This window comes from Symsagittifera roscoffensis, chromosome 9 (genome assembly GCF_963678635.1).
Source record: "Symsagittifera roscoffensis chromosome 9, txSymRosc1.1, whole genome shotgun sequence".
Classification (NCBI taxonomy): Eukaryota; Metazoa; Xenacoelomorpha; order Acoela; family Convolutidae; genus Symsagittifera; species Symsagittifera roscoffensis.
Genome location: NC_087070.1, coordinates 48,438,393 through 48,451,526, shown reverse-complemented (window position 1 = coordinate 48,451,526; position 13,134 = coordinate 48,438,393). Strand labels below are relative to the sequence as shown.

Here is a 13,134-nt window from a genome sequence, read left to right as displayed (position 1 = left end):
GCACCCTCATTCGAAATATCAATGCAAATTTACAAGTTGCAAAGTTATTTGAAAGTTGATGTAAAGGTCATAGTTGCAGCCAAATTCAAAACATTTAGTTGGTGGTCACAGATGCAGTTGCACCCTTTTCTAAATATCTATGTAAAGGCCAAAGTTGCACCTTGATTTGAAGAGTTTACGTGGATGTCACCCTTCTTCAATTGCCTAATCAAGAGTCACTTTGCACCCTAAAACGATCAATCTATAGAGAAAAATTTTATTGCGAAAATCTTATACCCAAAAAAAAGATAAAAATCCCAATTCTAGTCTAATTCGAATTATTGACTGTGTTCCGTATATTCTCTGCCATTTTTGAAAAATTAGAGCAATATTTGAAACACTAGTGCAATCTTTAAACAATGAACGAGTGTTTGAAACAATGCACTATTGTTTCACGTATTGCACTAGTTTTTCAAACATTGCACTTCGAAAGAATTCGAAAGGAAACATCGCCTGTGTGTTCTGTTCGATTTTTTCACAATTTCTGTTTTTTTTTCACAAATTTAGTTTTTCAAATATTGCACTTCGAAATAAATCGAAAGAAAACATCGTGTGTGTATTTTGTTCAATTTTTTTCACACTTTCTTCATGCAATATGAGGTGCTGCCTATTTACTACGACGTTTACTGTTGTCGAGCAAAAGGAGTTATCAAGAAAAAAGTCACAATTGCAACCCAACTGAAAAAAGTCATGTACAGGTTGCATATGCATCATAATGTGAAATATCTAGAAAAAACGTCACAAATTCCATCTCATTGAAGTATCTAGGTGAGTGCCATAATTGCACACTTATCAGAAACATCCAGAAAAAAGAGTGGTTTCCTAATTCTAGAAATCAAGCAAAAAGTCAGAGTTGCATGCACACTGTTTTGGAATATCTCTGTGAAGATCCTAGTTGCATCCTACATCAAATTAAATATCTGAATTATCTGAGGATTAAAACTCGCGGCTGTAGACTTGTTCGAAACAACTGAGTAAATTTTACAGTTGCGCGCTAATTCAAATTATTTAGGTAGAAGTCACTGTTGTTATCTAATTGAAGTATTTTAGTTAAAGTCGAAATTGCACCTTTTGAAAAATATATCAGGGAAAAAATTGCTGTTGTACCCTAATTTGAAATATCACATAGGAAATCACAAATGAACCCCAATTGCAAAAATCTATACGCAAATGTTGCAATCTCAACCCTAATTTCAAATATCGAAGTGAAGTCCACAATTGGACCCTGACTAGAATTATAGAATGAACAATACAATTTCATCTTGACATGAAAAATCTAGCTGAATATCATGCTTGTTCATAACTTTCAAAATATCATATGAACGTCGCAGTTGCATTCTTAATCGAAATATCTAGATAAAAGATCACAACAGCAAACTTTTTCAAAACGTCTTTGTGAAGATGATATTTCCAACTTAAATCTAACTATCACTTTCACCCCATGCTTGAAATATTTTGTTAAATCACAATTGCACCTAATTCAAAATAACTAGATAAAGGTCACAATTGATATCTAAATCTAAATTTCTAGCTAAAGTCATGCTCGCATCATAATAATTGAAGTATCAGGGAATTGTCGCAGTTGTATATTTCTTCGAACTATCTGGGTAAAGGTCACAGTTGCAACTTTTCTTGGATTATCTTCAAAAATAAATGTCTTAATTGCACCCTAATTTACAAAATCAAGTTAACGGTCGTCTCAGTTAACATCTAACTTACAATATTTAGCTAAACGTCATGCTTCCAACAAAATATTTAAAAAATCAGGTAAGCCTTGCAGTGACATCTTTAATCAAAATATAGTGGGCAACGTTGAACACGCAACATAAGAACAATCTTTCAGCAAAAACAAATGTAAACGAAATAATTTTTTTTGCTGAAGTGTGTACTCATTTTGCGTACTCAGTGTGTCCACAATTTGCTTGAATACTTAATTGAATACGTCTTTGCTTTAAAAAATAACAGTTTCCAGTAAATTTTGAGGTCATTCACCCAAAAATCAACACAAGAATAGGCCAGTTTTCTAAGACCGCGTATTTTTTGCCAAAACTTTTTGCTTCATCCAATTGCAAAAATGCTCTATTGGATTCAGGTTCGGACTGTGTGCTGGAAATGAATTTTTGTAATATTTTTCCCTGAGAAACCGCGTAACAAGTTGGGTCTTGCATTGTCTTGTCTAAACGCCATAAACTCTTATGACGTTCAAATAAATGGTTGAACTTCCGGAATTAGAATGTCTTCGCGTTATTTAAGTTCCTTCAATGAATTTTGGTCGAGTTCTGATTTGAGCTGAGATTCCAACCCAGATAACTAAACTATTTTTTGCCCTCTTTCATATTCAATAACATTTTTTGGGTTCAAACGTGATAGTTTTACTCTATACAGAAAAACTCTTCGATCGTCGGACTTCGAAGCAAATATTCATAAGCCCGAGAGAAGTAACCAATCTTGTCTTCTCCAACTCAAAGCACTTGTTGCTGCCCATTCTAATTTAACCCATTTGCCCATTCATTCTAAATCATTATTGCTCCCTTTTTCAAAATATTTACGTAGAAATCACAGTCGCTCATAGTTCAAAATGTCTTGGAAGAAACAACAGAATAATTCGTTGTAACTAGGCAAAAAATCACGCTCAGAGCACATTTTTACCAAAAGTAGTAAGTATAGACCAAAATTAAGCTTGCATCCCAGTTTTGAATTATTCTAGTCTTCTCCTGGTCTACATATCTAAGTAAAAGTCACCGTTACACCCTAGTTTGAAGTATTTAGTTATTTTCTTTTTTTAATATCTAATTTTAAATATCTACGAAACGTCACAGTTGCACCCTTATTTGAAGAATTTGATTAAAGATTAGATTTGCATCCTAAATCGAAGTAATAGAAATATATGGTGAAGCCCTAAATTAAAAATTTATCTTAAGGTCAAATTTGCGTTTTAATTTGAGAGATCTAGATAAAGATAAAAAGTTGCATGTTAATTTCTACGTGAGTTGCCCAGGTAGACCTGATACTTCCACCCTAACTGGAAATATCCAGGCAAAGATAATTGTCAAATTTGCAACCATATTGATCACAGTCGCCTTAGGGTCTACATGTCTAGGTAAATTGCACAGCTGCATCCTAATTCGAGGTAAATATGTTTTGGTTATTGTAGTATTTTCCACTCTGTATTAGCGGGGGACACTAATACTAGGTGTTCTACAATCCCGAAAGGGTTATGTTGATGGTCAGACTAAATCGGCCAACCAATGGATTACGCAACACCCCCTTCTGTTAGTGCTCTCTTCGGCTTTACTCTGTCCTTTCTAACTAGTTCAGCAAAACGTGGGCTCAATAGGTAAATTCTTCTTCAATCACAGAGGAAACAAAAAGTAATTTACAGTGCCCTTAATGAGCTAACTACTATTAACTACTTCTATAAAAAGCCCGCGCCTCGTTTCGTTCAATCGCTTCGCTAACTAGCCCTTCGGTCCTCGCTTGACCCAATGCCAGAATCGCTAACGAAAACCAACTCTCGAGCGCAACTCGCTCACACAAATACTTCCACCCGGTACTAAACTCGGGTCCTAATCAGCCAGACTAATTAACTAACTATGAGACACAACTAGCCTCGCTTCAAGCAATAGCGTCCTCCACGGACCAACTATTCTTCTCGGCTTGCTCAATCGTTCTCACTCTGACCGAGAACCAATTACTATCTCTAGTAATTAACTGTGCTCTGCCTAAGGGTAGGCTACTTGCTATTCTCTATAAAATGTGTCTATTTGAGTTTTAGTTATGGTTAGAGTTATGTCGTCCCTACAAGTCCTGACATTTAATTTAGTACCCATTTCACAAGGTCTTGACTGAATTCTTCCCCTCACGACACTAGTCTTACATTCCAAGTTCATTTTAGGCATCTGTAACTAAGTTTTGCAAATATCAAGTCTAATTTCACCTCCAACCCGAGTTATATTTAATTAACCAATCTTCCCAATGCTTTTATTTTATTATCCCATTAACGTTCCAATCTCCCAGGGGTAGAGGAAGACCCTTTTCCTGGGTCGCTAACTCATCCTAAGCATCTAAAATTTTGATCTATACTCTATTCCAATCCATCCCTTCTAGCTCTCAAGGGAACGTAATTCGCTTATAAGGGGTCGAATTGAGCCAAAAAACCACCTCCGGGGAGCTAAGTAAATAGCTCATTCATTCATGTTATTTAGGAGTCCTATTTTCCATGTTATACCTCAGTTACTGTCAATTCCCTCTGGGACTACCTTTCTTTTACCCTGATTGCTATTCTATCAATAGCGCAATCGCCAAGTTAGATTAAACCCAATGTTTGCCATGTTCACTTCAATTGATTTCACTAATTCAATTATACAATGTCTAAGCTATATCTTTTTCGGCTTCTCAATTATTCCCCAATAGGTATGTTCCCTCCCAAATATTAGGAAGGTGAACGATTCTCATTCCCAAGGGTTGGGGTCGAATGAATACGCCTCTTTCCGGTGTTAATCCCGAGGTTTTTCATACAAATTTGGTCCTAAACGCCTAAAGGTCAATTTGAGGTCACCCCGGAGTCACCCGGGTCAATCTTCCATATTCGAGTTCAAACTCCCATAGGGGTCCTACCTACCAAGTTTCATCCATATCCCGTTAATAATTCCCAAGTTATCCTATTTCTAAGGTCCATTATCACTTCTCCCGGGGAAAGACTATTAACACCGGAAGGAGTTGCAGCAGGGGTTTTACTTACAAGGGGTCTTTTTTCGGGGATGAGTTGTAGTATCTGACGCCGCCATAAAATCAATATGCCCTCGCTCATTATTTTGCGTAATTTGCCTACTTCCGATTTAAGGGGTGGTTTTCCAAAGTGCTAATAACTTCCGGTTCAGCCGCTGGATTTGGTTCAAATTATAACACAAGATGTACTATGCTACCTATGCTATCCCAAAGTCTTAACTTCCTGCGTTCAGTGGGGTCCGAGAAACGACTCACGGAAGCCGGGATGGGTTCTATTTGCATAGAGCATAAAACCGGAAGTGGGGGTCTGAGGGGTCTGGGTTTCTAAACTTAAGCTTCCCTCATCTAGGTCTATAACAAACTATATATTGGTTCCATTCCAACCGCTAGTTACCGTGTTCTGATAGGGCCATTTGCACATCCGGGACCGTTATCACTTGGGGCCGGGGGGTCCGAGGCTTATGGATTTTTGCATGCCCGGGTCAAATCATCTCTAGTATCCGTCCTATGAATTTCATAAACCTAGCCATTGTAATTCCCATTTGGGGGTGGGGGTCCGCCGATTTCACTTCACCTGAGTTTTCTGCCATAAGAGGGACTATACCTTTGAAGATTCAAACTTATTTTGGACTTGACTGTTTGTTTACGTTACTACTCATCTTATTGACTAAACGATCTTCATAATACGCGCTCCCCATTAGCTTTACAATACTGCATGCAAATCTCAAGGTAAAAAGTCTCAGTCAAAGTCTGTGTTTGGCAAAAGTGTTAGGATCACCGATCCTACAGTCTTCCCTTCTAGTCTATTTTTGTCCCCAATAATGGTTTTACCTATCCTTAACATCTCAAATTAGTGTACACTGTTTGTAGTCTGAGCTCTACAGTTCAAAAAAAAACCCATTGATTCACATGCCTATCACTAACCCACCAGCTGAGTTACTGGCTGTGACACTCACTCATTAGTTAAGCTACCGCGATCTAACCCTATACCTACCAAACCTTTTAACGGCTCTCTGTTCACTGCGGTTGCGACGCTGCGAAACGCGGGCTTTAAGTACCCTAGACTCTTGCGTAATTAATCTATCATGTTTAGTACCATAGGTTACTTTCTCAGAGGCAACTAAGAGTCTAGGGAATTAATCTAAGGCGTCGGGAAATGCCTCCATCTTTTTTCCACATCCAGAAATCCTTTTATTATCGTTATGTCACTAGTTTACTATCGTGGTGGAGATAATTCTAAACAAAGATGAGACTGGAAAGAAGAAAAGAAGTTTTCAAGCTTTACTCACTGAACTGAACTGAAACCCTTACTAATTCACCGACCTCTTTTTTCAAGTCTCTTTCATCGCTCCTCCTGTCGTTTCCATCTGTCTACGAGGTGCCGGTAGTCCTGCTGCGACACATTCCAGTCATCCGACTCCCCTATAGCATATGGAGGACGCCAACACTGCCTCGGGACCTTGCCCTCTGATGCGGCCCGGACCCGGTCAACTTCATCTTCGCCGAAGAAAGACCGCTTTTTCCATCGATCGATCAAATTATGGAAGTCAAGCCGCTCTCGGACGTTATTTGTTCGAAATCGCTTGGATGACCTGGTGGAGACTTTTAACTTGCTTATCGCTTGCAGGTAACGACGTTCGTCCCGTACTTCCGTAGAAACTATGTATTCGCACGTCGTTTCCCTAATCTCTTGGCATGTTTCCACCCAAGTAGTTGTTTCATTTGTGTTATCCTCATCTGGCCCTCGGACGGCTTCAATCCTCATCTGTTCTCCCATAGAGGCATTGTCCTCACTGCTTGAAGAACTAGCTGCCGTCTCCTCCTCGCCAAAACTCAACTCATTATCGCCAGACTCGCCGAAAGAGCCTTTTATGTTGTTCTCGTTTCCACCCGGGGCAATCATAATATCTTTTCTCTCCCGTCTAAGCATCGTGATTACGCTTCGTGTATCGTATCTGTGTGACAGCAAGGATGTAGTTAGGCGACTCAAAATTGGTAAGAAATGAGGCAACGATCCAATTCCACATGTTGATTCCCTCACTTCAATCGTTTTTCCACTCGTAACCTTGCCTAGTGCCACAGCATTCTCTTCACAATGCTCATCAACTGATTTCTCATTGTTTCCCCTCTCCGTCGGACAGACGCGTTTCATTGAATTGTCGTTGGTTTCGCAATTCTCCCCATCATTCTCTATCAAAAAGTTATAACTCCTTCCCTTACACTCGTTTTCCCGAACAATATTTTCGGAATTTTCATTGTTAACTCGCTCGGTGACGTCTTCAACCATCATCGATTAGCTTATTTTATTTTCGCATGTCACTGCCACATCACATCCAGTCATTTCTGTGCCAGATCCCGCACCCTCGTGGTAAACCAGCACCGTGTCACAGGAGTCTGTAGTCGCAGCTGCCTTGACGCATACTCTGCCTGAATCCATTCCATGTCGGACCCGAAATCTAGGTCTCCCAGGACACCTGAACCTAACCTTAATTGGACTACTGCACTTCGTTCCAGTTTTCAGAACTTCGTTCCTCATGTCAAAAATGAAATCTTCGTTCTGTTCATACCAAACGAGTCCAAGTGTTCAAACGAGTGTCCAAACGTGATCAACATCCAGTTCATCGACCACCAAGACTTCGGTCCTTCTGTTAAACTGTCCCAGCTGCAGCACGATTGACGCTCTGCCAACTACACCCAAACTGACTCCTGTTTCTGTCTCGAGAATTTCCTCGGCCTGTCTCAGGGGCACCTCTGATCCAATTGACCGGTAGGCTTTGTAGCTTAACAGGGTCCATTCAGTGTCTGGATCCAGTCCACTTTAGCAGCCCTCTTGTTGGCTTAGCCATTCGTGAATGCTCTGATGGGCATCCAATGCCTGTCGTCCGTCTCCACGGGAGTCAATTCATTCAATTCCTCCGTCGCAGTCATTCAATTCCTTCATTCAACTCCTTCATTTGGCGTCCTAACTTCGGCTCGTCATCTTCGTCTATCCCATCTACCAACTGTGTCTGGAGCTCCTCGGCGAATTCGATTTTCCGCAGCCTTGGGCACGACTCCCAATCGAATCAAACCGCCGAACTTGTGAAAAACTCGTGAAAAAATTTCTTTGACTTCTCATCTTAGAAACTTCCTAAGCATTCGTTCATCCACCGAGTACTCAGAACCATGTCCGTGTCCATCTCGTGATTTTTCAAGAGTACTGCTGGGAATGTCCTCTTCAGTCTCCTCAACTTGATTTCCACCGAAATTAATCCCAACACTTCGACATCTCGGACATTTCCGTCACATCTTCCTATCAATCTTCCGTTGAACTGCAGTATAGGTGGCCGTGGCTGCAACGTCTGGTAAGCGTCCAGTCGCATCGAATTGCCGGCAATCTCATCGTCAAGTTCGGTATCCATATACACGCTATTGGCGAACGCATTCACAAAATTCCTACGAGTTTCAACGGATCTGGTTCTCCGCCCTGAATTCGATTCGACTTCAGTTGCGACCTCAATTTTACCCTCGCTAGGTACAGAATTGGAACATTGGGTTTCAGCGCGTGCATTAAGCTCTGCTTTAACGCTACGTAGTCTTGATGTGATGCCCTCTTTGCCAACAGGTTCTGCCAATACACCCAGCCCTTCGTGGATCGGCTCGGCTAGCTTGATTTTGCCTTTTCCTTTGCTCGTTGCTCTTGGGTCCTCGGGGTTTCTACCCCCGTCAAGCAATACTTCGAAGTGATGTGGGATCGTTTCTTCCCTGCCAGTCCGTAGCACCCCTCTAGGACGTTCGAGCAGCATACCGTGTCGTCCTTCCAATTGCTTGAGGCTCAGCACCACGTCGACTTCTATCTCAGTAGCCGCCACCACGACAACAACCAGTCGCTCTGTGAATGTCCCAATCTGCACATCCACTTCTTCCTGGCCCAATACAACTATATCACTAACCTGATCATCCCATCATTAGTGAATCCTCCCGTTGAACGCCTCAAGCTAAGGGGAAGTTTCCAGGACCACGAAAGCACATAAATTCATCAGGTGGACTGCAGTAGTCTCTTCTAGCTCCATCCGGACTAAAAGGTTGTCCACGAACCCATTGATGAAGTGCTGCTTTGGGTGGAATTCAAATGGTCTTTCGACCGCTTCTAGCTTTGCCCTACTGCCCGATGATTCGTCGTTATCATCTCGTCTCGAGTAAGTCGCCGTCGTTAAATCGGGTTTGACCGGGGTGGTCCGTTCGCTATCCATACCCATACTCGGCTTCTTTGATTCTTCCGCATTCCACATCGATACCTTCTCTTACGTCCCAAACGTTTCGTCGTCCAGCATGATCATTGATGTCTTTGATAGTTTCTCAAAAACTACTGGCGTCGGCTCCATTAAATTGCTCTCGTGACACAGCGCTCTTTTTTCGTGGCTCACGATTAAATTGTGACACTCCGCAAATCTTTGAGCGCTCCGGACTACATCCGTATCGAGAACTCGGTTACTGACAACGATCAACATGAAGGTTCCCTCAAAGCTACCGAATCCGATTCTTGTTCCGATGTATCCGAGGGACTCGACCTTTCGTTCTTTTCCATTGAATTTTCCTTTCAACTTTCTTTTGAATCTCCAGACAGCGTCGTTGTACCCGAGGGGTTCAAGCAAACCTTCGGATATCAAGTTGCAATCTGTCGTATTGTCAATCTCAATGTCCACTATTTCATCACATACACTGCCCCAAACAAAAGTTCGTCCCTTGTTAGTCCCTTCCGATCTGGGGACAAAATCTTCTCCTCCAACTTCTCCTGTCGGCACTCTGGGATAGTCGGAGGGAGCTATAATCTGCCTCATTCTGTTTTCATCCAAGCGAGGGCCAATCTCTTCTAGCAATGGCACTGAACTATCGCCTGGACTATCAACGGCGCATGAACTATCGCATGAATACAGTGCCGCTGATAGTCCACCCTGATTTCTCATTTTTTTTTCAGCGTGCTGAGACTGATCAACATAGGTCTGAACAAGTTCTCCACAACGATAACGGCTATTTTCTAACTTATTGATCCTATCTCCAACTTCATGAAAGTCCAGCCATGAATGACAGCACCGTCATGCCTTGGACCGCCGTAGTTCCTCAGTTCCTTCCTCGGATTCATCATTCTAAAATCGACGTAGTTGATCCAATTCGAACAACCCACAATTCCTAGTTTGGTTCCCAGCAGAAACAAATTGTCAACTCTCGCTTTGAAGAATACTTCATTTGCTTCTAGGTTGCCTGTCTCCATTTTCTTTGTCGTGGTTTAGTCGACTCTTCCTTCAACTCTCGTCGTTGCTGAATCCAAAGATCGTTATTCGGTCGATAAAGAAAGCCCACCCAGGAGCGCCAATGTATTATTTTCCACCTCGTATTAGCGCGGGACACTAATACTAGGTGCTCTACAATCCCGAAAGGGTTATGTTGATGGTCAGACTAAATCGGCCGATCAATGGATTACGCAACACCCCCTTTTGTTAGTGCTCTTTTTGGCTTTACTCTGTCCTTTCTAGCTATTTCAGCAAATCGTGGGCCCAATAGGTAAACTCTTCTTCAATCACAGATGAAACAAAAAGTAATTTACAATGCCCTTAATGAGCTAGCTACTATTAACAACTTCTATAAAAAGCCCGCACCTCGTTTTTTTTTCTCAATCGCTTCGCTAACTAGCCCGTCGGTTCTCGCTTGACCCAATGCCAGAATCGCCAACGATAAACAACTCTCGAGCGCAACTCGTTCACACAAATACTTCCACCCGGTACTAAACTCGGGTCCTAATCAGCCAGACTAATTAACTAACTATGAGACACAACTAGCCTCGCTTCAAGTAATAGCGTCCTCCACGGACCAACTATTTTTCTCGGCTTGCTCAATCGTTCTCACTCTAACCGAGAACCATTTACTCTCTCTAGTAATTCACTATGGTCTGCCTAAAGGTAGGCTACTTGCTGTTCTCTATAATATTTGTCTGTTTCAGTTTTAGTTATAGATAGAGTTATGTCGTCCCTACAAGTCCTGACAATTACTTTAGTACCCATTTCGCAAGGTCTTGACTGAATTCTTCCCCTCATGACACTAGTCTTAAGTTCTAAGTTCATTTCAGGCATCTGTGACTAAGTTGTGCAAATATCAAGTCTAATTTCACTTCCAAACCGAGTTATGTTTAATTAACCAATCTACCCAAGGCTTTTATTTTTTTATCCCATTAACGTTCCAATCTCCCAGGGGTAGAGGAGGACCCTTTTCCTGGGTCGCTAACTTATTCTAATCATCTAAAATTCCTATCTATACTCTATTCTAATCCATCCCTTCTTGCTCTCAGGGGAACGTAATTCGCTTATAAGGGGTCGAATTGAGCCAAAAAGCCACCTCCGGGGAGCTAAGTAAATATCTCATTCATTCATGTTATTTAGGAGTCATACTTTCCATGTGATACCTCAGTTACCGTCAATTCCCTCTGGGACTACCTTTCTTTTACCCTAATTGCTATTCTATCAATAGCGCATTCGCCAAGCTAGATTGAACCCGATGTTTGCCAAGTTCACTTCAATTGATTTCACTAATTCAATTATAAAATGTCTAAGCTATATCTTTTTTGGCATCTCAACTATTCCCCAATAGGTAAGTTCCCTCCCAAATATTAGGAAGGTGACCAATTCTCATTCCCAAGGGTTGGGGTTGAATGAATACGCCTCTTTCCGGTGTTAATCCCGAGGTTTTTCATACAAATTTGGTCCTAAACGCCTAAAGGTCAATTTAAGGTCACCCCGGGTTCACCTGGGGTAAATCTTCCATATTCGGGTTCAAAATCCCATAGGGGTCCTACCTACCAAGTTTCATCCATATCCCGTTATTACTTCCCAAGTTATCCCATTTCTAAGGTCCATAATCACTTCTCCCGGGGAAAGACTATTAACACCGGAAGGAGTCGCCGCAGGGGTTTTACTTACAAGGGGTTGAGTTACATTTTTTGGGGATGAGTTGTAGTATCTGATGCCGCCATAAAATCAATATGCCCTCGCTCATTATTTTGCGTAAATTGCCTACTTCCGATTTAACGGATGGTTTTCCAAAGTGCTAATAACTTCCGGATCAGCCGCTGGATTTGGTTCAAATTATAACACAAGAAGTACTATAATACCTAAACTATCCCAAAGTTTTAGCTTCCTGCGTTCAGTGGGGTCCGAGAAACGACTCCCGGAAGTCGGGATGGGGTCTATTTGCATAGGGGCATAAAACCGGAAGTGGGGGTCTGACGGGTCTGGGTTTCTAAACTTAAGCTTCCCTCAATTAGTTCTATAACAAACTATATATTGGTTCCATTCCAACCGCTAGTTACCGTGTTCTGATAGGGCCATTTTCACTTCCGGGAACCGTTATCTCTTGGGGCCGGGGGGTCCGAGGCTTATGGATTTTTGCATGCCCGGGTCAAATAATCTCTAGTATCCGTCCTATGAGTTTCATAAACCTAGCCATAGTAGTTCCCATTGGGGGGGGGGGGGGGGTCCGCCGGTTTTACTTCACATGAGTTTTCTGCCATAAGAGGGACTATATCTTTGAAGATTCAAACTTATTTTGGACTTGACTGTTTGCTTACGTTACTACTCATCTTATTGACTAAACGATCTTCATAATACGCGCTCCCCATTAGCTTTACAATACTGCATGCAAATCTCTAGGTAAAAAGTCTCAGTCAAAGTCTGTGTTTGGCAAAAGTGTTAGTATCACCGATCCTAAAGTTATTTTTCCATCCTATTCTGAAGTATCTAGGAAGTGTCACAAGTTTACTTGTTTTTATCGGAATTTTTGAATAGTGGTTAGATTTGCATCCTAATTCATAGAATCTAGTTAAAAATAGTGCATAAAAATTTGAAAAAATAGCTAATAGTCAAATTTGCACGCTAATTTGAGATGTCTAGACAAAAATCATAGCTGCAACCTGGTTCGTAAATTCTAGGAACTATCTACAAAACCCTACTTCAAAGTTTACCCTAAATCGCAGTAATTAGTAAAAATCACGATCCTAGCCTGAGCAAATAACATCCTAATTCGAAGTATTTAGGAAATGTTACATATATACCCTTTTTCGGAATATCTGGCTAAAGATCAGAGTTGCATCTTAATTCGAAGTATCTAGATGAAATTCAAAAGGTTCAAAAACTAGAAAAGTTAGCTTAAAAACCATTTACAACCTAATTTGAGATGTCCAGATGAAGATAACAATTGCCAGCTAACTCGAAAGGGCATACGTACTTCATTTTTTAAAGTATCTTGGAAGATGTATCAATGGCAGCCTAAATGCAAACATTTGCGATTTATATGAATTTCACAGTTGCGCTGTTATTCTAAACATCATCTAAGCTTCAG

General features: G+C 41.2%; 1 long non-coding RNA gene across 2 annotated transcripts in view; it reads left to right on the top strand.

Annotated features, from left to right (window-relative positions):
• The first annotated feature begins 1,526 nt into the window (after positions 1 to 1,526).
• The window catches only part of LOC134854056 (uncharacterized), a 15,276-nt gene continuing 3,668 nt past the window's right edge, over positions 1,527 to 13,134 (top strand). Inside the window, exon 1 of one of the 2 annotated variants that reach the window (XR_010164394.1) lies at positions 1,527 to 1,806. This is a non-coding gene — a long non-coding RNA (uncharacterized LOC134854056). The remainder of the gene's footprint in view (positions 1,807 to 13,134) is intronic. The other variant, XR_010164393.1, reaches the window with a different exon arrangement.